Here is a 24,536-nt window from a genome sequence, read left to right on the forward strand (position 1 = left end):
GCTCCTCTGCGCGCGCTGGCGCGCATTTAATGCGTTGCAGACGACCGTTGCGCTTGAAGTAGTCGTTGCTCCGTCGTTACACCGGACAGTCTGGTGTGCATCGGACACTGTCCGGTGACTCACCGGACAGTCCGGTGAATTTTAGCGGAGCGGATTCCCGAAGCTGGCGAGTTTAGAGTCGCTCTTCCTTTGAGCACCGGACACTATCCGGTGTAGCACCGGACAGTCCGGTGAATTATAGCAGAGTGCCCCTGAGAATTCCCGAAGGTGTTGAGTTGAGCTTGAAGTCCCCTGGTGCACCGGACACTGTCCGATGGTGCACCGGACACTATCCGGTGGCACACCGGACAGTCCGGTGCGCCAGACCAGGGCACACTTCGGTTATCCCTTGCTCTTTGTGTTGAACCCTTTTCTTGATATTTTTATTGGCTTTTTGTGAACCTTTGGCACCGGTATAACTTATAGACTAGAGCAAACTAGTTAGTCTAATTATTTGTGTTGGGCAATTCAACCACCAAAATCAATTAGGAAATAGGTGTAAGCCTAATTCCCTTTCAACGAAGCATTGATCTTCGGCTTGTCGGTCGCCATATCCCTGGGGATCCGCCAGCTCCTCGTGAACGGGGACTCCCGGCTGATCATCAAGCAAGTCCGCGGAGAATGTAGCTGCAACGAGCCCAGGCTCGCAGCTTACCTCCTCCACGTAAGGAAGCTAGAAAAAGACTTCACGGCCCTGGAACTGCAACATGTTCCTCGGGCTGACAACTCGGTGGCAGACGAACTCTCCGTGAGGGCATCGACTTGGGCACCCGTGTCTGAGGGCGTCTTCGAAAGACGACTGCTGAGACCCACCGCCCAGCCGGCCGAACTGGACGAAGGGGGCGAGACTAGCACCTTGAAGCTAGCAGTCCCGGTGGCGTACCATCTACAGAAGCCACTGAAGACTGTGTGTGCTACAGGGGGTCCTGCCAGCCCCTTAGCGCCACAGCCAGTATCTCAGAGTGGTCCCGATGCATGGATCTCCAAGGTCTAGGACTACCTAAAGGAAAATATCCTTCCTGAAGGTCATGTGTCCGCAGAGCGCATAGTACGGTTGGCTAAACGCTACACGGTGGTAGAGGGGGATCTTTACCGTCGTGGAGCAAATGGTATTCTCATGCGGTGCATCACCCAGGAGGAGGGTCGCGAGCTGCTCGCGGAGATCCATGGAGGAGAGTGCGGAAGTCATTCCTCATCCCGCACATTGGTCGGTAAGGCCTTCCGGCATGGCTTCTACTGGCCAACCGCCCTCCAGGATGCAGCTGAGATGGTAAAGTCCTGCAAGGCGTGTCAATTCCATGCGAAGCAGATACACACACCAGCTCAGGCTCTGCAGATGATTCCACCCTCCTGGCCATTCGCCGTATGGATGTGGATATCCTGGGACCATTCCCCAGGGCCATCGGCGGGTACCGGTTCCTCTTCGTCGCCATCGACAAGTTCACAAAGTGGCCTGAGGCTACCCCTGTGGTTAGCATCACCCAGGGTGCTGCTATTGCCTTCCTCAAGTCAATCGTCTGCAGATTCGGGGTCCCAAGCCGTATCATTACGGACAACGGGACCCAGTTTACAAGTCGACTCTTCCAGGAGTATTGCGAGGGCATCGGCACCCAGCTCTGCTTTGCGTCTGTGTCTCATCCCAAGAGCAATGCCCAGGTGGAGAGGGCAAACGCAGAAATCCTTAGGGGACTCAAGACACGCACCTATGACTACTTGAAAAAGCATGGTGCAAATTGGGTCAATGAACTTCCGTCGGTACTATGGGGGAACCGGACCACACCCAGCCGAGCCACCGGGGAGACCCCGTTCTTCCTGGTCTACGGGGCTGAAGCATGCCTTCCCCCGGAAATCCTTATGGGCTCCCCACGGGTCCAGTCATTTGATGAGTCTATGCAGGAACAGCTACGGCGTGAGGATGTGGACTTCATCGACGAGCGCAGATGGCAAGCGGTGATCTGAAATGCACGGTACAACCAAGCGCTCAGGTGCTACCATCAACGATTCGTGCATAGTAGGGAGCTCAGGGTCGGGGACCTAGTCCTAAGGCGAGTACTGAACTGAGAAGGGCTCCACAAACTCTCCCCTAGTTGGGAAGGACCCTTCAAGGTGACGGAAGTATGCCGACTCGGGTGTGTCCGCCTTGCCACAACTGAAGGAGTGCCTCTTCCCAATCCCTGGAACATAGAGCATCTCCGTAAGTTCTATCCATAGGAGCAAGTCTGAGGGGGTTAAGGTTTCTTCTTTTTGTAACTAGGTTGTGCTTATGTGTACGGCAGTCCGGTGATGTCCGCCCTCATAAGCCCGGCCTGTTGGTCTGCACCCATGCATATCAAGTTATAAAGAAAAGATTTACCCCCCAGATGTGCTTCTGTGATGGTTTTATTCTGCTACAGTTTCCAGATATTATTTTTTATCTAATCCACCCATACAGTTTCCACCCTTGCTGGTATGATGACATCCGAATTGAGTAAGCTAGGCTTGCAGTTCGGGACCCCTATCCTGATACAGGGGTCCGGCAACCTACGGGTCCGGTTCTAGAGAATGGGCGCTTGTTTCGTGGAGTGGACCGGAGCTGTGTAGCCGCTTAGCCTGGTCCCGTACCCTAAGCCTGCACCTTCACCACTCTGCAACGGGTGCCCTAGTATTTGGAGCTGTGATCTTGTAGGTCCAGGCATAAGGCTTGGTTTCCCAGGCTAAATCCTGCAGGTCCTGTTGCATGAATCAAAGGATGGCAGATACCAGACGATGGGTCCTATGGGTGTGCTACCAACACTTCCTAGCCGAAGCTGTGTACAGGTCCAGGTCCTAGTCGAGACTATGTCTTGGGGGTCGGGTCACTAACTCTTTCTTAGGTATACTGGTATCCAGCCTCGACACGTCGAGCCTACATCCCAGGAGGGTCAAGTATCAGGAAGGAGTTGGTAACATCCACACACAGCAAGAAAAAATAGCATACAGATAAGTGATGTTTGATTGATAGTTCCCAAAAGTATCTTACAAAAACAAAAGTTATTACATTCGCCTTCAAGTGGAGCCCTAGCCTCATTTCTACAAGTATGAACTACTCGGCATCGACAGGGTCGTGCTGGAAGCGCGCGGCCGCCATCTCCACGGCGTCTTGGATGCTCTCCCGGGCGGTGTCTTCTGTGGCGGCCACCGGACCATCGAGCACCAGCGCCAAGGACATGGCCGGGTCGTAGCCTCGGAAGCACGTCAGCACGTAATCCACCACCGCTCGGCAGAGCCTGCTATCCTCTGGCTCCAGGCGGGCGCTGAGGATCTGGTCTAGGCGACGGAGGCGTTTGGCGGCGGAGTCCAGCATCGGGAGGGCGTCAGAGATCGACTCAAGCGGCCCTGACACTGGGATGGGACTTATCCCCGGTGGCACCAACGCCTTGCTCGCCTCGCCGGCCCACTCAGCTATCCGCTGGACCCCGGTGCGGTGTTCTGCCTGGAGATCTTCCAGGGCCTTCTTGGCAGCCTCCGCCACCTGGGGACCCGGCGCCGCCCGCGCCGCTTCGAACTGGCGGACCCGCTCCTCCAGCGTCCGCTCCTTCTCCTCCGCCTCGAGCTCATGCTCGGCCAGGAACTTCTCCTGCCTTTCAAGCATTTCCTCCTTGAAAGCGAGATCCTTCTCCCGCCTGGCGAGGTCCGTCTCCCGCCTGGCGAGGTCTGTCTCCCGCCTATGCAAGGACTCTCCTTTCGCTTTAAGCTTCTCCTCGGCGAGGGCGGCGTCGCGGGCCTTGCCCTCGAGCTCTTGCTGCAGCTTTTGCAGCCTCTCCACAGCCACGGTATGTTGGATCCGCTGCTCTTCTAGGATCTTGTCCATGGCACTCAGCTTGTCCCGGAGCTCTGTGACGACCTCCTCCCTGTGGTTCAAGGCCTCCTCCCTCTTGGCCAACATCTTCTCCTTCCGGCTCACCTCTAGCACCCGAGCATACACCTTCTGGAGGTCCTTTTTGTAATCCTTGTGGTCCTGTTCGAGCTCGGACCGCTCTGAAGCGAACTGGCGGGACGCCACCTTGGTGCGCTCCTCCAGCTGGGTGCGCCAGTCGCTGAGGCGCTGGTGCTCGGCCTCAAGCGCCTCCCACTCCCGCAGGATCGCCGCTTTAGTCTCATGAAGAGTCTGATGGGCATGAGACAGCACCCGGGGGAGGGGAACTGGCGCTGCTTCTGGCTCGACGCCGGACCAGAGCCGCCGCCCAAAAAACACCTCCGGCTCCTCCAGAGTGGGTGGCAGGATGGAGCTGGACGCGCCCCCACGTCGCCCTCGATGGCGGGGGTAGGCACAGTTGGGCCCTCCACCGCTACCGACGGTGTACTCCACGACATCACCATCATTAAGGCTGCGGTAGCCGTCGGCGGAGTTGCAGCACCGGGGGCGGACCGCCGGCACCACTCCCAGCAGATGCCTGCTGCTGAGAGCCGGACCCACCGGTGGGAATGGTATCTGGCGGAGGAGGCGCGACCTTGGGAGCAGAGGGGGAGGAAGTCCTGACAAGCAAAGGGTGGGTTAAGACCCGTCGGCGTGATAAATAGACTAATGGAAAAAAGAGGGGGTTACACTCACTTGGAGCCCTGGACTTTCCAGCGACCCTGGAAGCAGGGCGACCGCTGCTGTTGCTGCTGTTGTCGTTGCTGCTGCTGCTGGTGCCCCTGGGGGAGATTACCCCCAAGTGGTGGTGGCGGCGGCGGACCCAATGGTGGTGGTGGTTGTGGTGGCGGCGGACCCGATGGTGGTGGTGGCGGAGGACTGACGCGCCTCTACGCGCCCTAGGCCTGGGAGCCGGCCTCCTTGGCCCCACCAGCAGTCCTCTGACACTTCTGGGGGGATTCGAAATAAATGACCCATCGGCACGGCGCAGTCGGCGTCGCCTCTCTTCCTCCGACCCCCCGGTGCAACCTGGGGCGGAGGAACTGCCTGTAGCCCCTTTGCCCTTGTCCAAGGGGCGAGGGGCCGCGACAGGGGCGCTAGGAGCCACGGCGGGGGCACTGGGAGCCACGCCGATAGACTGGGGCACCAGCCGGTGTATCAGAGATCCGAATCCCGCGGTAGGGGTCCCGGCCGCCGGTCTGGCGAACCGCCACGCCGCTCTCATTGAAGGTCTGCAGCGTAGCCAAGATCGCTGTCCTCAACCCTGGGTCGTCGCAGAGCGTAGGGATGCCCTGGGGGAGGATTAGGGACTCAGGGACGAAGGACTCACCAGTAATCCCCTTCACCAGAAGTTCCAGCTCCTCCCAGGACAGGTCGGTCCCCGGATCGCGCTGCATCCGACCGATGTTGTTTGAGCCAGCGAACCAGCAACACAGGCGCGCCCTCCTCTACAGCGGCGCGATTCGGCGCTTCAGGAAGTCGCCGACCACATGCATGGAGGTCAGACCACCAGTTGCCAAGGTCTTGATTCTGTCCAGCACGGGCAGGAACTCCGGCGCCAGGGATGGCTTGGCCCTCCATTGCTTCCGGTCGAGTGCTGGCCCATCGCTCGGCAGGACGAGGCGGTCGTTGGCCTCGGCGCTGGTGATCACCCAGTCACCACGCCAGTTCTCCCACCTTGTGCCGCCAAGGGTGGGGATGTAGGCAACGGCTGAATCTGACATTGTCTGGAAGTAGTAGGCGCTGAGGTGGTCCTTAGCCTTCCCAGACTTCACCAACACGAATAAATGGTAGAAGAGGGAGGTGCTAGGGGCCACCCCCATGAACATCTCACAGAGGTGGACGAAGATGGCCGCCTGGAGGATGGAGTGGGGTGTGAGGTGCTGAAGCTAGAGTCCGACTCCTCCAGCAGCAGCAGGAAGAAAGGCGAGATCGGCAGCGCCAACCCACAGGAGAGGTAGGAGACGAACAACACGAACTCCCCGGTGGTGACATCGCCGAGGGGAGTGGTGCCGGCGCGCTCCATCTGAGCAGGTGGCGCACCAGGTTGAGCGCCCCCTCAGACTGGAAACGCTCGGGATGAATGAAAGTCGCCTAGAGGGGGTGAATAGGCGGAATCTGAAATTTACAAACTTAAGCACTCACTACAAGCTGAGGTTAGCGTTAGAATTAAATTCGAGTCCGAAAGAGAGGGAAAACAAATCAACAAAGAAATAAAGTGGATGAACACGGTGATTTGTTTTACCGAGGTTCGGTTCTTGCAAACCTACTCCCCGTTGAGGTGGTCACAAAGACCGGGTCTCTTTCAACCCTTTCCCTCTCTCAAACGGTCACTTAGACCGAGTGAGCCTTTCTCTTCAATCAAATGGGACACTTAGTCCACTACAAGGACCACCACAACTTGGTGTCTCTTGCTTTGATTACAAGTGAGTTGGAAACAAGAATAGAGGAAGAAGAAAAGCAATCCAAGCGCAAGAGCTCAAAAGAACACAAAAGTCTCTCTCTCTAGTCACTAATTTGTTTGGAGTGATTCCGGACTTGGGAGAGGATTTGATCTCTTTGTTTGTGTCTTGGAATGAAGTCTATAGCTCTTGTATGAGGTTTGATGGCTGAAAACTTGGATGCATTGAAGTGTGGTGGTTGGGGGTATTTATAGCCCCAACCACCAAAATGGTCGTTGGTGAGGGCTTCTGTCGTATGGCGCACCGGACAGTCCGGTGCGCCAGCCACGTCACCTAGCTGTTAGGGTTCGACCGTTGGAGCTTCTGATATGTGGGCCACCGGACAGTCTGGTGGTGCACCGGACAACCACTATTCATTGTCGGGTGCGCCATCTGACGCCTGCTCTGACTCTGCGCACGCAGTCGCACACTGTTCACTGTTCTTGTAGCTGTTGCAGACGACCATAGACGCAGGTAGTCATTGCTCCGCTTGGCACACCAGACAGTCCGGTGCTACACCGGACAGTCCGGTGAATTATAGCGGAGTGGCTCCCAGAATTCTCGAAGCTAGCGAGTTGGAGGGAATCCACCTTGGTGCACCGGACACTGTCCGGTGGCACACGGGACAGTCCGGTGCGCCAGACCAGGGTAGTCTTCGGTTGCTTTGCTCCTTTCTTTTTGAACCCTTTCTTTGAACTTTGTATTGGTTTATTGTGAACCTTTGGCACCTGTAGAACTTATAATCTAGAGCAAACTAGTTAGTCCAATTATTTGTGTTGGGCAATTCAACCACCAAAATTAATTAGGAAAAGGTTTTAGCCTATTTCCCTTTCAATCTCCCCTTTTGGTGATTGATGCCAACACAAACCAAAGCAAATATATAAGTGCAGAATTGAACTAGTTTGCATAAGGTAAGTGCAAAGGTTACTTGGAATTGAACCAATTTATATTTCATAAGCTATGGATGGATGCTTTCTTCTATTTTAACATTTTGGACCACGCTTGCACCACAGTTTTGTTTTTGCATATGTTTTGGAAATTCTTTTCAAAGTCTTTTTACAAATAGTCAAAGGTAAATGAATAAGATTTCAAGAAGCATTTTCAAAATTTGAAATTTTCTCCCTCTGTTTCAAATGCTTTTCCTTTGACTAAACAAAACTCCCCCTCAATGAAATTCTCCTCTTAGTGTTCAAGTGGTTTTTAGATATTAATTTTGAAAGAGGTTATACCAATTTGAAATTATATCAAAAATAAGATACCAATTGAAAAACCTTCTTTAAATTCAATTTAAAAGACTACATTTTTGAAATTGGTGGTGGTGGTGCGGTCCTTTTGCTTTGGGCTAATACTTTCTCCCTCTTTGGCATGAATCACCAAAAACGGATACTTGTAAGTGAAATATAAGCCCTTTTTCAAACTTTATCCCCCTTTGGTAAATAATATAGGAGTGAAGATTATACCAAATTTGGAGAACGGTGCGGAGTGACGGCGAAGGATGAGTAATTTGATGGAGTGGAGTGGAAGCCTTGTCTTCGCCGAAGAACTCCATTTCCCTTTCAATCTATGACTTAGCATGAAATACACTTGAAAACCACATTAGTCATAGCACATGAAAGAGATATGATCAAAAAAATATAAATGAGCTATGTATGCAAGGAATCAATCAAAGTTCCTAGAATCAAGGATATTTAGCTCATGCCTAAGTTTGGTAAAAGTTTTCTCATCTAATGGCTTGGTAAAGATATCGGCTAATTGTTCTTTGGTGCTAACATATGCAATCTCGATATCCCCCCTTTTTGGTGATCCCTTAAAAAGTGATACCGAATGGCTATGTGCTTAGTGCGGCTATGCTCAACGGGTTTATCCGCCATGCGGATTGCACTCTCATTATCACATAGGAGAGGGACTTTGGTTAATTTGTAACCATAGTCCCTAAGGGGTTGCCTCATCCAAAGCAATTGCGCGCAACAATGGCCTACGGCAATATACTCGGCTTCGGCGGTAGAAAGAGCTACAAAATTTTGATTCTTAGAAGCCCAAGACACAAGAGATCTTCCCAAGAACTGGCAAGTCCCTGATGTGCTCTTTCTATCAATCTTACACCCCGCCCAATCAGCATCTGAATAACCAATTAAATCAAAAGTGGATCCCGTGGGGTACCAAAGACCAAACCTAGGAGTTTGAACTAAATATCTCAAGATTTGTTTTACGTCCCTAAGGTGAACTTCCTTAGGATCGGCTTGGAATCTTGCACACATGCATACGGAAAGCATAATATCCGGTCAAGATGCACATAAATAGAGTAAAGATCCTATCATCGACCGGTATACCTTTTGATCTATGGATTTACCTCCCGTGTCGAGGTCGAGATGCCCATTGGTTCCCATGGGTGTCTTGATGGGCTTGGCATTCTTCATTCCAAACTTGGTGAGTATGTCTTGAGTGTACTTCGTTTGGCTAATGAAGGTGCCCTCTTGGAGTTGCTTGACTTGAAATCCTAAGAAGTACTTCAACTCCCCCATCATCGACATCTCGAATTTTTGAATCATGATCCTACTAAACTCTTCACAAGTAGATTTGTTAGTAGACCCAAATATGATATCATCAACATAAATTTGGCATACAAACAAATCATTTGCAATAGTTTTGGTAAAGAGAGTAGGATCGGCTTTTCCGACTTTGAAGCCATTAGCGATAAGAAAGTCTCTTAGGCATTCATACCATGCTCGTGGGGCTTGCTTAAGCCCATAAAGCGCCTTAGAGAGTTTATAAACATGGTTAGGGTACTCACTATCTTCAAAGCCAGGAGGTTGCTCAACATAGACCTCCTCCTTGATTGGTCCATTGAGGAAGGCACTTTTCACGTCCATTTGGTAAAGCTTAAAGCCATGGTAAGTAGCATAGGCAAGTAAAATGCGAATTGACTCAAGCCTAGCTACGGGTGCATAGGTTTCACCGAAATCCAAACCTTCGACTTGTGAATATCCCTTGGCTACAAGTCGGGCTTTGTTCGTTGTCACCACACCATGCTCATCTTGCTTGTTGCGGAAGACCCACTTGGTTCCTACAACATTTTGATTAGGACGTGGAACAAGATGCCATACCTCATTCCTCGTGAAGTTGTTGAGTTCCTCTTGCATTGCCAACACCCAGTCCGAATCCCTTAATGCGTCTTCCACCCTGTATGGCTCAATAGAAGACACAAAGGAGTAATGTTCACAAAAATGAGCAACACGAGATTGAGTGGTTACCCCCTTTTGAATATCGCCGAGGATAGTGTTCACGGGGTGATCTCGTTGTATTGTTTGGTGGACTCTTGAATGTGGCGGTCTTGGACCCTCATCATCTTCCTTGTCTTGATCATTAGCATCTCCCCCTTGATCATTGTCCTCCTCTTGAGGTGACCCCTCTTGATCTTCATTTTCATCATCTTGGGCTTGATCCTCATCTTGGGTTAGTGGAGATGCTTGCATGGAGGAAGATGGTTGATCTTGTGCATTTGGAGGCTCTTCGGATTCCTTAGGACACACATCCCCAATGGACATGTTCCTTAGCGAGACGCATGGAGCCTCTTCATCATCTAGCTCATCAAGATCAACTTGCTCTACTTGAGAGCCGTTAGTCTCATCAAACACAATGTCACAAGAGACTTCAACTAGTCCAGTGGACTCGTTAAAGACTCTATATGCCCTTGTGTTTGAATCATAACCAAGTAAAAAGCCTTCTACAGCCTTAGGAGCAAATTTAGATTTTCTACCTCTTTTAACAAGAATAAAGCATTTGCTACCAAAGACTCTAAAATATGAAACATTGGGCTTTTTACGGGTTAGGAGTTCATAAGATGTCTTCTTGAGGATTCGGTGAAGGTAGAGACGGTTGATGGTGTAGCAAGCGGTGTTGATTGCTTCCACCCAAAACCGGTCCGAAGTCTTGTACTCATCAAGCATGGTCCTCGCCATGCCAAGTAGAGTTCTATTATTCCTCTCCACTACACCATTTTGTTGTGGAGTGTAGGGAGAAGAGAAATCATGCTTGATGCCCTCGTCCTCAAGAAATCCTTCAATTTGAGAATTCTTGAACTTCGTCCCATTGTCGCTTCTAATCTTTTTTATCCTTAAGCCGAACTCATTTTGAGCCCGTATCAAGAATCCCTTTAAGGTCTCTTGGGTTTGAGATTTTTCCTGCAAAAAGAACACCCAAGTGAAGCGAGAATAATCATCCACAATAACTAGACAGTACTTACTCCCGTCGATGCTTATGTAAGCGATCGGGCCGAATAGATTCATGTGGAGTAGCTCAAGCGGCCTGTCAGTCGTCATGATGTTCTTGTGTGGATGATGAACACCAACTTGCTTCCCTGCTTGACATGCGCTACAAATCCTTTCTTTCTCAAAATGAACATTTGTTAGTCCTAAAATGTGCTCTCCCTTTAGAAGCTTGTGAAGATTCTTCATCCCAACATGGGCTAGTCGGCGATGCCAGAGCCAACCAATATTAGTCTTAGCAATTAAGCAAGTGTCGAGTTCAGCTTTATTGAAATCAACTAAGTATAGCTGACCCTCTAACACTCCCTTAAATGCTACTGAATCATCACTTCTTCTAAAGACAGTAACACCTACATCAGTGAATAGACAGTTGTAACCCATATTGCATAATTGAGAAACAGAAAGCAAGTTATAATCTAAAGAATCTACAAGAAAAACATTGGAAATAGAGTGGTCAGGAGATATAGCAATTTTACCAAGTCCTTTGACCAAACCTTGATTTCCATCCCCGAATGTGATAACCCTTTGGGGATCATGGTTTTTCTCATAGGAGGAGAACATCCTTTTCTCCCCAGTCATGTGGTTTGTGCACCCGCTATCGATGATCCAACTTGAGCCCCCGAATGCATAAACCTACAAAACAAGTTTATGCCTTGTTCTTAGGTACCCAAACGGTCTTGGGTCCTTTCACATTAGAAACAAGCACCTTGGGTACCCAAACACAAGTCTTTGAGCCCTTGTGTTTGGCCCCAACATATTTGGCAACTACTTTGCCTGATTTGTTAGTTAATACATATGAAGCATCAAAAGTCTTAAATGAAATAATGGGCTCATTTAATGCAATAGGAGTTTTCTTCTTAGGCAATTTACCATGAGTGGATTGCCTCGAACTAGATGCCTCACTCTTATATATAAAAGCATGATGAGAGCCAGAGTGAGACTTCCTAGAATGAATTCTCCTAATTTTGTGTTCGGGATAACCGGCAGGGTATAAAATGTAACCCTCGTTATCCTGAACCATGGGAGCCTTGCCCTTAACAAAGTTAGACAAATTCTTTGGGGCATTAAGCTTGACATTGTCTCCCTGTTGGAAGTTAATGCCATCCTTAATGCCTGGGCGTCTCCCACTATAGAGCATGCTTCTAGCAAATTTAAATTTTTTATTTTCTAAGTTATGCTCATTAATCTTAGCACTAAGTTGAGCTATGTGATCATTTTGTTGTTTAATTAAAGCTAGGTGATCATGAATAGCATCAACATTAATATCTCTACATCTAGTGCAAATAGTAACATGCTGAACGGTAGATGTAGAGGGTTTGCAAGTATTTAATTCAACAATCTTAGCATGTAAAATAGCATTCTCATCTCTAAGATTGGAAATAGAAACATTGCAAACATTTAAATCTTTAGCCTTAGCAATTAATTTTTCATTCTCAATTTTAAGGCTAGAGAGAGATGCATTCAATTTGTCAATCTTAGCAATCAAATTAGCATTATCATTTCTAAGGTTGACAAGAGAATCATCACTAACATTTAATTTCTCAACCTTAGCAATCAATTTATCATTTTCAAATCTAAGGTTGGAGATAGTGTCATGGCAAGTGCTTAGGTCACTAGTTAATTTTTCACATTTTTCTATCTCCTGAGCATAAGCATTTTTAACTTTAACATGCTTCTTATTTTCTTTAATGAGGAAGTCCTCTTGGCTATCCAAGAGTTCATCCTTCTCATGAATAGCACTAATCAATTCATTCAATTTTTCCTTTTGTTGCATGTTTAAGTTGGCAAAAAGGGTGAGCAAGTTATCCTCATCATCACTAGAATTTTCCTCATCACTAGAAGTTGCATACTTAGTGGAGGATCTAGATTTTACCTTCTTCTTCTTGCCGTCTTTTGCCATGAGGCACTTGTGGCCGACGTTGGGGAAGAGGACTCCCTTGTTGACGATGTTGGTGGCGTCCTCGTCGGAGGAGGAGTCGGTGGAGCTCTCGTCGGAGTCCCACTCCCGGCAAACATGGGCATCACCGCCCTTCTTCTTGTAATACCTCTTCTTCTCCTTCTTCCCCCTCTTGTCGTCGCCCCTGTCACTGTCACTAGAAATAGGACATTTTGCTATAAAGTGACCGGGCTTACCACACTTGTAGTAAACCTTCTTTGAACGGGGTTTGTAGTCTTTCCCCTTCCTTTGCTTGAGGATTTGGCGGAAGCTCTTGATGATGAGCGTCATTTCCTCGTTGTCGAGCTTGGAGGCGTCGATGGGGAGTCTACTTGATGTAGACTCTTCATTCTTCTCCTCTGTCGCCTTGAATGCGACGGGTTGCATCTCGGGTGTGGAGGAGGCGCCTTGCTCGATGATTTTCTTTGAGCCTTTGTCATCAATTCAAAGCTCACAAATTTTCCTATAACCTCCTCGGGAGACATTAGCTTGTATCTAGGATCACCACGAATTAATTGAACTTGTGTAGGATTAAGAAAAACGAGTGATCTTAGAATAACCTCGACCATTTCATGGTCATCCCATTTTGTGCTCCCGAGGTTGCGCACTTGGTTCACCAAGGTCTTGAGCCGGTTGTACATTGCTTGTGGCTCCTCCCCTTGATGAAGCATGAAGTGACCGAGCTCCCCCTCGATCGTTTCCCTCTTGGTGATCTTGGTCACCTCGTCTCCTTCGTGCGCGGTCTTTAGCACGTCCCAAATCTCTTTGGCACTTTTCAACCCTTGCACCTTATTGTACTCCTCTCGACTTAGAGAGACGAGGAGTATAGTGGTGGCTTGGGAGTTGAAGTGCCAGATTTGGGCTACCTCGTCCGAGTCATAGCCTTCATCCCTCGTGGATGGTTCCTGCGCACCAAATTCAACAATGTCCCAAATACTAGCGTGGAGTGAGGTTAGATGGTGCCTCATTTTATCACTCCACATACAATAATCTTCACCATCAAAAATCAGTGGTTTGCCTAGTGGGACGAAAAGTAAAGGGGTGCGTTTGGAAATGTGAGGGTAGCGTAGGGGGATCTTACTAAACTTCTTGCGCTCATGGCATAGAAGTGAAGGACGGCGCGTCTGAGCCGGAGGTGGACGGTGACGAAGAATCGGTCTCGTAGTAGACCACTTTCTTCATTTTCTTCTTCTTGTCACCACTCCGGTGCGACTTGACGCGAGGACGTGATTCCTCCCTCTTCTTGTTGGCGGACTCCCCCGATGGAGCCTTCCTGTGGCTTGTGGCGGGCTTCTCGCCGGTCCCCATCTCCTCCTTGGTGTGAGCTCCCGACATCACTTCGAGCGGTTAGGCTCTAATGAAGTAACCTACTCTGATACCAATTGAAAGTCGCCTAGAGGGGGGTGAATAGGCGGAATCTAAAATTTACAAACTTAAGCACTCACTACAAGCCGGGGTTAGCGTTAGAATTAAATTCGAGTTCGAAAGAGAGGGAAAACAAATCAACAAAGAAATAAAGCGGATGAACACGGTGATTTGTTTTACCAAGGTTCGGTTCTTGCAAACCTACTCCCTATTGAGGTGGTCATAAAGACCGGGTCTATTTCAACCCTTTCCCTCTCTCAAACGGTCACTTAGACCGAGTGAGCCTTTCTCTTCAATCAAATGGGACACTTAGTCCACTACAAGGACCACCACAACTTGGTGTCTCTTGCTTTGATTACAAGTGAATTGGAAACAAGAATAGAGGAAGAAGAAAAGCAATCCAAGCGCAAGAGCTCAAAAGAACACAAAAGTCTCTCTCTCTCTAGTCACTAATTTGTTTGGAGTGATTCCGGACTTGGGAGAGGATTTGATCTCTTTGTTTATGTCTTGGAATGAAGTCTATAGCTCTTGTATGAGGTTTGATGGCTGAAAACTTGGATGCATTGAAGTGTGGTGGTTGGGGGGTATTTATAGCCCCAACCACCAAAATGGTCATTGATGAGGGCTTCTGTCGTATGGCGCACCGGACAGTCCGGTGTGCCAGCCACGTCACCCAGCCGTTAGGGTTCGATCGTTGGAGCTTCTAACATGTGGGCCACCGGATAGTCTGGTGGTGCACCGGACAACACTGTTCATTGTCCGGTGCGCCATCTGACGCCTGCTCTGACTCTGCGCGCGCAGTCGTGCACTGTTCACTGTTCCTGTAGCTGTTGCAGATGACCTTTGGCGCAGGTAGCCATTGCTCCGCTTGGCACACCGGACAGTCCGGTGCTACACCGGACAGTCCGGTGAATTGTAGCTGAGTGACTCCCAGAATTCCTGAAGCTAGCGAGTTGGAGGGAATCCACCTTGGTGCACCGGACACTGTCCGGTGGCACACCGGACAGTCCGGTGCGCCAGACCAGGACAGTCTTCGGTTGCTTTGCTCCTTTATTTTTGAACCCTTTCTTTGAACTTTGTATTGGTTTATTGTGAACCTTTGGCACCTATAGAACTTATAATCTAGAGCAAACTAGTTAGTCCAATTATTTGTGTTGGATAATTCAACCAGCAAAATTAATTAGGAAAAGGTTTTAGCCTATTTCCCTTTCAATGAACTAGCGAAGCCATGGCGACTACAGCGGCAGAAAGCAGAAGAGTGCGAATACAAAGGGGCGCAGAGAGCTCGAAGGCGAAAAGGTGCAGCAATTGGGAGAGAATGCGAAAGCGTAACTGCTGCACGCAGGGTGAATCCCTCTTCAAGGCAGACTCTCCCGCTCGCGCCCCGAGACGCTACAGGAAATCCCGACCGACGCACACCTTACGCCCAGGAGACCCAGTCTATGACACGGGGCCTGGGTCCACAAGTCATACGGATTGTGCGCTGAACTCCTGGTATGGAAAAGGTGAACCGCCGTGCGCGCCCGAAAAGCAAACCGCCGCCCGCGGTAGCGCGCCTCTTCATCTCCGCCGCAAGAAACAACAGCCCAGTCTATGACACGAGGGCCCAGGCCCACAAGTCATACTCCTTGGGTGCCGGTTCCCGGGTGCAGAAAAATCAAACCGCCGCACACGCCGGTAGTGCGCTTCCTCGAGGCTGCGACAGAAGACAGAGAAGGTGATTTTTTAAACCAATGCAGCAGTATCAAGGCGCCTCGCGCGTGGCCCGGCGAAACCACCAGGCATGGGGGCCACGGGTCAGTCAGCCGCGGGGACAAATATAGCAGTTGGCGTGACCGAAGGAGGATTGACGGCGAGTACGTCAGCAGGCGCACGGAAGCGGCACGCCAATCACCAATCAGGCTATTGACCCCACCTGCAGGCTCTCATCCTCCCCTGAGGTGGGCCCGAGGGCCACTGTCAGTACCCTAAAACAGGGGTACACCTTACTACCATATGAAGACGCAGTACCCACGCAGCTATCTTTAGTCGCGTGGTAAAGAAGCTGTGCGTGGAACCAGACCATGGCTCGCCCTAGCCTCGGGCGACTACTCTGGGCCAGCAACAGCACCCGACCCCACCACGTGGACGGCTCCGAGACCGCCACATGGCCAGAGAAGATGATATACTCCAAGGTATCAACAGTGAGTCCGGACCCCAATGGGAAAGTGCCGGACCCCTGTATATACAGACCAGGCCCCGGGTAAGGTCTAGAACCTCCACGGGCGCAAATCGGACCGTGAGGATGGGTTCCAGACCCCTCTATGTGGGGTCCGGGTCACTCACAGCAGGGTCCCGGGATTCTGGGACAGAGAATACCCAGGCCTTAATCAAGGCCAGGCGGGCGTCCAGAGCCGACACGTGTCCGGACCTTACCATGTACGCTTCTGCTCCCCGCTCAGGCGAAGCCCCGATGCTGCCATGTGGCATGGTGCACGTGACGTAAGCCAACGGGTGGGGCCTGCCGTAAGGCCTCTGGGCTACGTGGCCTCTGCATTTATTGCGGATAAGGCGCGCCGCCTGTCCAATCCACTGGCAGGCGATATGCCGCCTCGACATTTATTGAGCCTTGTCCATTCCACTGGCAGGCGATGTGTCGTCTCTGCATTTAATGAGACATGTCCATTCCGCGGGCAGGCGGCGACCAGTCCATTCCGTAGGCGACGTGCCTGTCCATTCCACTGGCAGGCAGTACGCACATGCTACCGCGTGCACTATGCTCATCATTACTCGCGCGTTACCAAGGAAGCAACCGCAACATATCAATAATGCATGGACTACGGATATCATGGCACCAGAAGATTGCTCAGGCGTACTCGCATTAGTTACTTCTATAATGTATTCCCTCTATTTTGCTCTTGGGCCCACATGTCGGGGCTCAGCATCCTTGTGCGTGCCCCCCTTGAGCTATAAAAGGGAGGGCACACGACGTTACAAGGGAGACTCGACTCGGACTCTCAGACTCACAAGTTCATACAAGCTCTCAAGCTCACAGATTCAATACAACACACAACAGTGGAGTAGGGTATTACGCTCCGGCGGCCAGAACCACTCTAAACCCTTGCGTGTTCTTGTGTTCATCCCGAATCCACCTAGCAGGCAAAACGCTTAGGCCCCTCCTCATCTTAGGATTTAGGGTGGGTGCGTTCTGCCACTCGACCGGAGATTTTCCTCTCCGACAGAGTCGAAGCATACGATTGCTACAAAAACGAGATATTCACACTTCGAGTTGCGTATTTGTGGTCCATTCATGATTTCATGGCATACAGTTTATTTGCTGGATGGAGCTGCCATGGAACTCTGACATGTCCAATATGTGGCAAGGATACATATTGTTTCCGCCTTGAGTTTGGAGGGAAGATTTGTTACTTTGACTGCCACAGATGCTTCTTGCCCCAAAAACACCCGTATAGGTTCGAGGTTAACACCTTTAAGAAGGGCACTATCGTGACAAATGGACCGCCCAGACGTCTGAGCGGAATAGAGATTGAGGCTATGCTTAATAATTTGAAAGAGAATGAAAGTGTGATGGATACATAGGTTTTGGAACCGAGCATAACTGGACACATAAATGTGGTTTATGGGAACTCCCTTATGTTAAGGCATTGATTCTGATGCATAACATTGACGTCATGCATCAGGAACATAATGTTGGTGAAAGCATTCTAAGTACTTGCATTAATCTACGCGACAAAACAAAAGACAATATAAAGGCCAGAAAGGACTTAGCAAAACTTTGTAACCGACCAACCCAGGAACTCGACGAAAATGGAAAAAAGCCACGTGCTCAATTTTGTCTAAAACCTAAATAGAAGAAAGAAGTAATGGAATGGTTGAAAAATTTGAAATTCCCATATGGTTATGCGACCGGGTTTAGGAGAGCTGTGAACTTGAAGACAAATAAAATAACTGGATTGAAGAGCCATGATTATCATATAATGATGGAAAGGCTCCTCCCTATAATGTTCTGTGGTACTTGAAAGTCAGAATCTGGAAGGCGTTAGCTGAGTTAAGCTACTTTTATAGGCAACTTTGTGCTAAAGAAATAAACAAAGATGTGATGGAGAAGTTGGAGACAGAAATTCCTGTCCTTATATGCAAGTTGGAAAAAATATTCCCCCAGGATTCTTCAATCCAATGCAACATCTACTTGTCCACCTTCCATATGAAGCTAAGGCTGGTGGTCCTGTGCAATACAGGTGGATGTACCATATTGAAAGGGCATTAAAGAAGCTTAGTTCAATGGTTGGTAACAAAGGAAGAGTTGAAGGGTGTATAGCAAAAGAATTCAAATATAAAGAGGTAGCAGCCTTCACGAGTGTATACTTTGCACACGAGCACAATATCAATGCCCCTACATTGAGGTATCATGATGACAAAGTAGGGACCCACAACAATCTCCAAATTTTTGAGATTGAGGGCAAGACTGTCGGAGCATCCACGGAATATCATCCTGAGCGTGAAAAAAAGTTGGACGCTTTGCTCTATATGTATGAAAATATGGATGAAATGACTCAATATTTCAAGTAAGATGACTCCATATTTCAATTAAGATGACTCTATGTAGTAATCGTGTTCCGCACCTCATTTGTTTAGTTGTTGTAACAGAGAATTCCAATCGCAACTTAATGAGAAATTGTCCTCAAGGCAGTATGAAAACGCGCTTCGAGGAAGACATGAGAAGCCCAATTTCATTAATTGGTTTCGAGCTTATGTAAATAACCTAACATTCTTATTCTACTTTATATATTTTGTTTTAGAAATCTAATTTCACCATCTCATTGGCAGTGTGACAAAATTCCAAATTTAGACAAGGACTTGCTTCAGATGTCTTACACAATAGTAAAAGTCAGAAGCTACGGTCGTTATGACATTAAGGGGTTTCGTTTTTGTTTGACCAAATTTGAATGTACTCGTCCATTTGCGGTGACAAAAAATACTGGAGTTGTATGCAGGGCAGTCGATGATCGTGGAAGAGAGATGAGTTATTATGGAGTTATTAATGACATACTCGAGTACGACTTCACTCGGACAAAAATCTTAAGGTGGTGTTTTTCAAATGTGATTGGTTTGATCCCAATCAAGGGACTGTACAAAACCAATTTGGCATGGTAGAAGTCAAACATGAGCTCAAAACAAGTGCATGTAGCAAATTTGTTCTTGCTCACCAAGTTGACCAGGTGTACTACATACCGTATCCATCTAGAAAGCTAGAAGCCACATGGCTAGTGTACAAAGTTAATCTTCGTGAATAGTTACACACCAAGGGTGAATGGTTCGAGGCAGAAGTTGAAGAAATTTACCAAGAAGATGAACTTCCGGCCAATTTTAATATAGATACTGAGGTTTTGCCAGAATCATTAGTGGGAGATCCTAAAGATGTAGTAAGTCCCAAAAACGGAAACAGAAGTCAAAGAAGAAAACATCGAATCGAAGAAAACATTTTGATCCTGATTTTGAATACGACTAAAAAGTAATTATATATTTATTGTTCATTTCAATACATTATGTTTATTTACATTATGTTCATTTCAATACATTATGTTCATTTACATTATGCTCATTTACTAATTTGATTTTGTTTTAATAACAGGATATCTAAAAAGGTCAAGCAGCTCGCTAAGGGACTAGCGAGGAGAGCCTCCATTTTTGGGAGAAGGAGGACTTAGTGTTCCAGGGCACTAGTTCAAGCTCGAGCAGGCATAGAGCTTTGTTGGAGCATGTTCCAGAGTTATAAGTTGCCTCATTCATATTATGGATTCTTAACTATGTTTCTTTTTTTCAGAAACATTATAAGTTGCCTAATGGAGATACTCATACCGAGCATGCACACTCCGTGTTCCATAGGAACGCGATAGATGTTGTTGCGGATATGATGTACTATGTCTGAATCTAAGTGATTAATCAAGCTATGTTGAGTAGTGAAGGACGACGTGCATCCAGTAAGAGTGAGGCGTCACACTATGGACTTTCTATGACTGGGCAAGATTTTCTTGAGGTAATTGATGTTTTTGCTTATGTTGGAAAAAATTTTGTTCCCTGTATATGTTACAGTTACTTGTAAATGAATTGTGTTTCCGTAGCATTCGATTCCATGGATAGCCGCCAATGATGCTGCTTGGCGTGCCTTATGCCGTTATTGGGCTTCGGATAATTTCAAGGCAAAGTCTATACGACAAAGTTCCAATCGTGGAACCGAGACATATCACAAGTATGGAGGTGATGATCACTTTCGTTTGGCAAAATGAATGGCAAGTGCAATTTATTTCATTTTTTGTTGATTGTATATGACTTGATGTCATTTCTGATTATAATGTTTGTCAAATGTACGTACATGAAGCTAGCAGTGGTGTAGTGCCTAGTGATGTTCAAATATACCTGAGGGGGCATAGAGGACCAGATCCTGCAAACCTAGATGTGTTGTGTAGCCAAAAGGCAGCAGATCGTCTGGTGAGTGTTTTAAAATGCTTGGTAGATTTTGTTCATATGAATTTTTGTATATGCCCAGTGATGTAAGATTGCATTGTTCTTTTGTATGGAGGCTGCATATGGTGAGGCGATGTCTAGTCAGCACGGATCGGACTATGACTGGAGGACCGCACCTATTGATCCTCAGGCTGTGTATGCAAGTGGCGGAAAACCCCATGGAAGGTGTGGACTCTACATACCTTATCTTGTTTCATCGGTTTAAGTACAATAGATTTATTTTGAATCTGTCGTGATGTTACTTGTTTGAAGGTACTCGATGTTCAATAACGTCATCGGCTCGAGCCAGGTGATGGTTCAGAGGGGAGGTTCGTCGAGGTCTGCTGCTCGTAGCTCCCGTCGCTCTACTCAGGATACTGCAGAAGTTGAGCGACTACGAGAAGAGCTTAGGCAACATCAGGAGCGGCAAAGGGTTCAGGAGGAATACTTGAGGCAACATGCTGCGCAACAAGAATACTATGCTACTCAGTTTCAACAACAGCAAGCACTGATACAAGTAAGTTCAAAAAGATCTTTCATTTTAAGTTATGTATTGATTTAAAACACTGACATTAATGTGTTCGGCAATTTGGTAGCAACTAGCACAAGCCCAAGGGATACAGGTTCCGATGGCCCCCCACCTCCACCTCCCATACATTTTCCTTGGCCTTCACCTCCGCCTCCACCTACCGAACATCAGGTATGCAAATTTATCATAATTTACTTGTTATATTACGGTGTAACTCCATGAATGTCATTTGTATAGGTATATGAGACTCCTCCAGCTACCTTGCTGGCGTAGCAACAAGATGACGGCTTAGACTTTGTCAATGCGCTCTTCGCCAGTGGAGGTAGCGAGCATCACTCTTCGCTATTTCCTGATGTTGATCGACAGTAGTGGGCTTCCATTCGATGTGTTTTGTGAGACTTGAAACTTTTGTGTCTTGTGAGACTATTATGAATTGTTATGTCGAGGTGGATTTGACTTGTGAGACATTTTGTGGATTGTTATGTCCATAACTTTATGACTTTATGTATGCGATGATATTGCTGAAATGTTGTTATTATGTATGTGAGATGTTATATGTGACATGTTGTGTATTATGGTTGTTAAATATATTTGTTATGTATGCAATGTGGTGAATTACCAAAAATAAATTGCATTTTTAGTGCCGGTCAATTTAACTTCCTAGAGGAATAGTAAACGGTAGGAAGTTAGACTGCTAACTTCCTAGAGCAACAGTGAAACGGTAGGAAGTTAGGTTGGCGCCCTCTGGGAAGTTATCCATTAACTTCCGAGAGGCCAGCTCGACTCTAGGAAGTTACCCTAACTTTCGAGAGGCCCTCGAAAGTTACCCTAACTTCCGACCAAAATGTTCCGACGGGCTAACTTCCAACGGTTTTGATAACTTCCGAGAGTTTAGCTCTAACTTCCTACGGTTTAGGCCCTAGGAAGTTAAGCATTTTGGTGTAGTGCATGGTCATAGCACTCAGAAAGATGGTGCCTTTGTCGGGTGTAGTAGCCATAGCACTCGGCAAATTAGGTTTTCGGTGCTCGGGTATCTTTGCCGATTGTGATGCTTTGCCGAGGGCGGCACTCGATAAACCCTGTTTGCGTTGAGTAACCGATAGTTTGCACTCAGTAAACATCTGAGCATTCGGCAAAGAGCGTGTCTCCGGTAGTGACTTCAAGGACACATGACGGGTCAGACATCTGGCTTAGGGTCCCATTGGAATGCAAAAACAAAAACTTTATAAAAACAGATTATTTTTATAGAAAAATATAGAAAATATGAGTGACACCATATATTTTTTATAAATATGATTCTTTCATATAGAAAATTGGACATATATAGCGAGTGGCGAGTACCATGGTGCAAGTTGAAACAACGGTTCATGCAACTGTAGTAAATATAAAAACATCTGAGCATGATGTTCTATTGGTTAGACTCCTTCACCCAATGTCTCATGCCCTTCTTTCATCAGGGTGTGAGTTTGAACCCCATCTCCTGTACCGCTTTTTAACATTCTACGCTGATTTAACCAAATGGCTCGACGGGCTAATGGGTCGTCCCGGCATGTTCAACAGGCCGGTGTGCCATGCCTGGGCTGGAGCTACGGCTCGCGGGCGTCGAGCATAGCGGGCCCATGCTGGGTCACCGTTTGGCCATCTATATGCAAGTTGGTTGTGTGGAGGGGACGGACGTGCAGCAGATTAATTTGAAATAGATGTAAGGGGTTATTTGTAAAAAGATGACGCGGAACGGCCATGCCCAAAAGAGAGAACGATGGTGTTGCTTGTGTGCGAGGTGCCCGCGTAGTCGTGTACGGTAGCTTTCGGGAATCGGTGCAGGCTGAGAGCATATCCAAGAGGTCCCCTGTCCCTAATCCAATCACCATATTAGGAGAGTTGGTTTAAAATCTCTGCTCCAATAGATCCCTCTTTTATCCTCATTATTTGGGGACCACCAAAAACAAGCCAAACTCCTCTCAAATAAACGGGGAGATGCAACTCCCCCGATATGTCGCGGCGGTTCTACGTAGCTGGGAGCAGGTTAAGGATGAAGGGATGGAGGAGTATACGGTTGGAGAAGAGAGACTGATAGAGGAGTAAAAGGAAAAAAATAAAGTATTAATATCTGACAAGTGGGTTCTAGGTTTTAGGGAGGTTTATTGGTGATCTGTTGGAGTATTTCACTCAATATTCTGAAAAAACATTATTAGTGATCACTAATACTATCCTATTAGGGATGAATTATTGGTAAACTACTGGAGATGCTCTGAATAGGGCCTCGGCACCGGTAGTGAGTGTTCGGTTCTGCTACCATGCAAAAATATGGTAGCCCCTCTAAGCGTGTCAAAATTTGTAACCAAAACACAGACAATTAAGGGCATGTTTAGAACCACTTAATTTTTTAAAAAAACTGGTTTATCGAAACTAAAGTGGTTTAGAAAATAAACCAGTTTATGTTCCAAGTCATAGAAACTGGACTCCAATTTCTTAAAAACCAAAAAGCTACTTTCTTCTAACTAAAACTATATTCTTTTTGTTTAATTATATTATGCCCATGTTGATTTCATAGGATTTACATCTATTGCCAACGCTTTTTAAAATAGAGAAAGAGTATGCTAGTAATTGTATATAAAAAGAACTAGGAACTTGGTTTCTTATAAACTGAGTTCCAAACAACTCCCCATCCAACTTTTTCCATAAACCAGTTTCTAAAAACTAAGAATAGAAATTATTTTTTTAAAAAAAACGGCATGCTTCGCCCTGAGCCTGGATGCAACCTCATCTATTTCGCTTGTAGAATTTGAGCCTGCACAAGAGCTTAGAAAAATTATGATGGATACGATTAGTCCGTAGGTTGGATTGTTCATGTAGGATCTAATTTGTTAACCATGTATATATATATTCCTCCATATAGATAGAGGTCGTTAAACCGTATCACCAAGACGACTACATTGGTTTCTGCGTTGGCAACCATAGCAAAAAAAAAAGGTCAAGTTAATAAATTTGCTATGTGATCCAAATAAAATTTGGATTAAACCTCTGCTGTGCCTGTAGGCTGTAGCCGACCTTAGTAGTCCATTAAAGATACAGTGGTCGTGGAGGAGGATCGCCGGCCCGTGTGGGACTGTAAAAACCCACAAAAAATAACTTGGGTGCTGTAAAAACACCAACTGAAACAAAATAGAATATTTACGGATGAACAACTCACGCATGTCACGTCGAGGGACGGAGGGAGACCCCCTTGTTGTCATGTGCATATAAGGCTATCCGCAACCGTTACCCCTAAATTTTTCCCCCTATATCACTTTTCCCCCCTATTTTTCCCCCTATTTTCCATCTCCCGCAGCGGTTCCCCCTAAATACTCCCCCTATACCCCACTACCACTATAAAATATCATTTTCTATACCAACTATTAATTTTTTATCTACTAACAATTACTCGTGGACCCATAGCACAGTGTTTAGGGTGATGAACAGTGACACGCTAGATTGAGGAGAGGAGAGAGGAGGACGGTGGGCTAGGAGGCGGTGCAGGGGCACCGCTGCGCGCGTGGAGCGCCCCCTGCACGCGTCATGCAAGGGGAGGGGGCTGCGTAGG

The sequence above is a fragment of the Zea mays genome, chromosome 10, assembly GCF_902167145.1.
Source record: "Zea mays cultivar B73 chromosome 10, Zm-B73-REFERENCE-NAM-5.0, whole genome shotgun sequence".
Taxonomy (NCBI): domain Eukaryota; kingdom Viridiplantae; phylum Streptophyta; class Magnoliopsida; order Poales; family Poaceae; genus Zea; species Zea mays.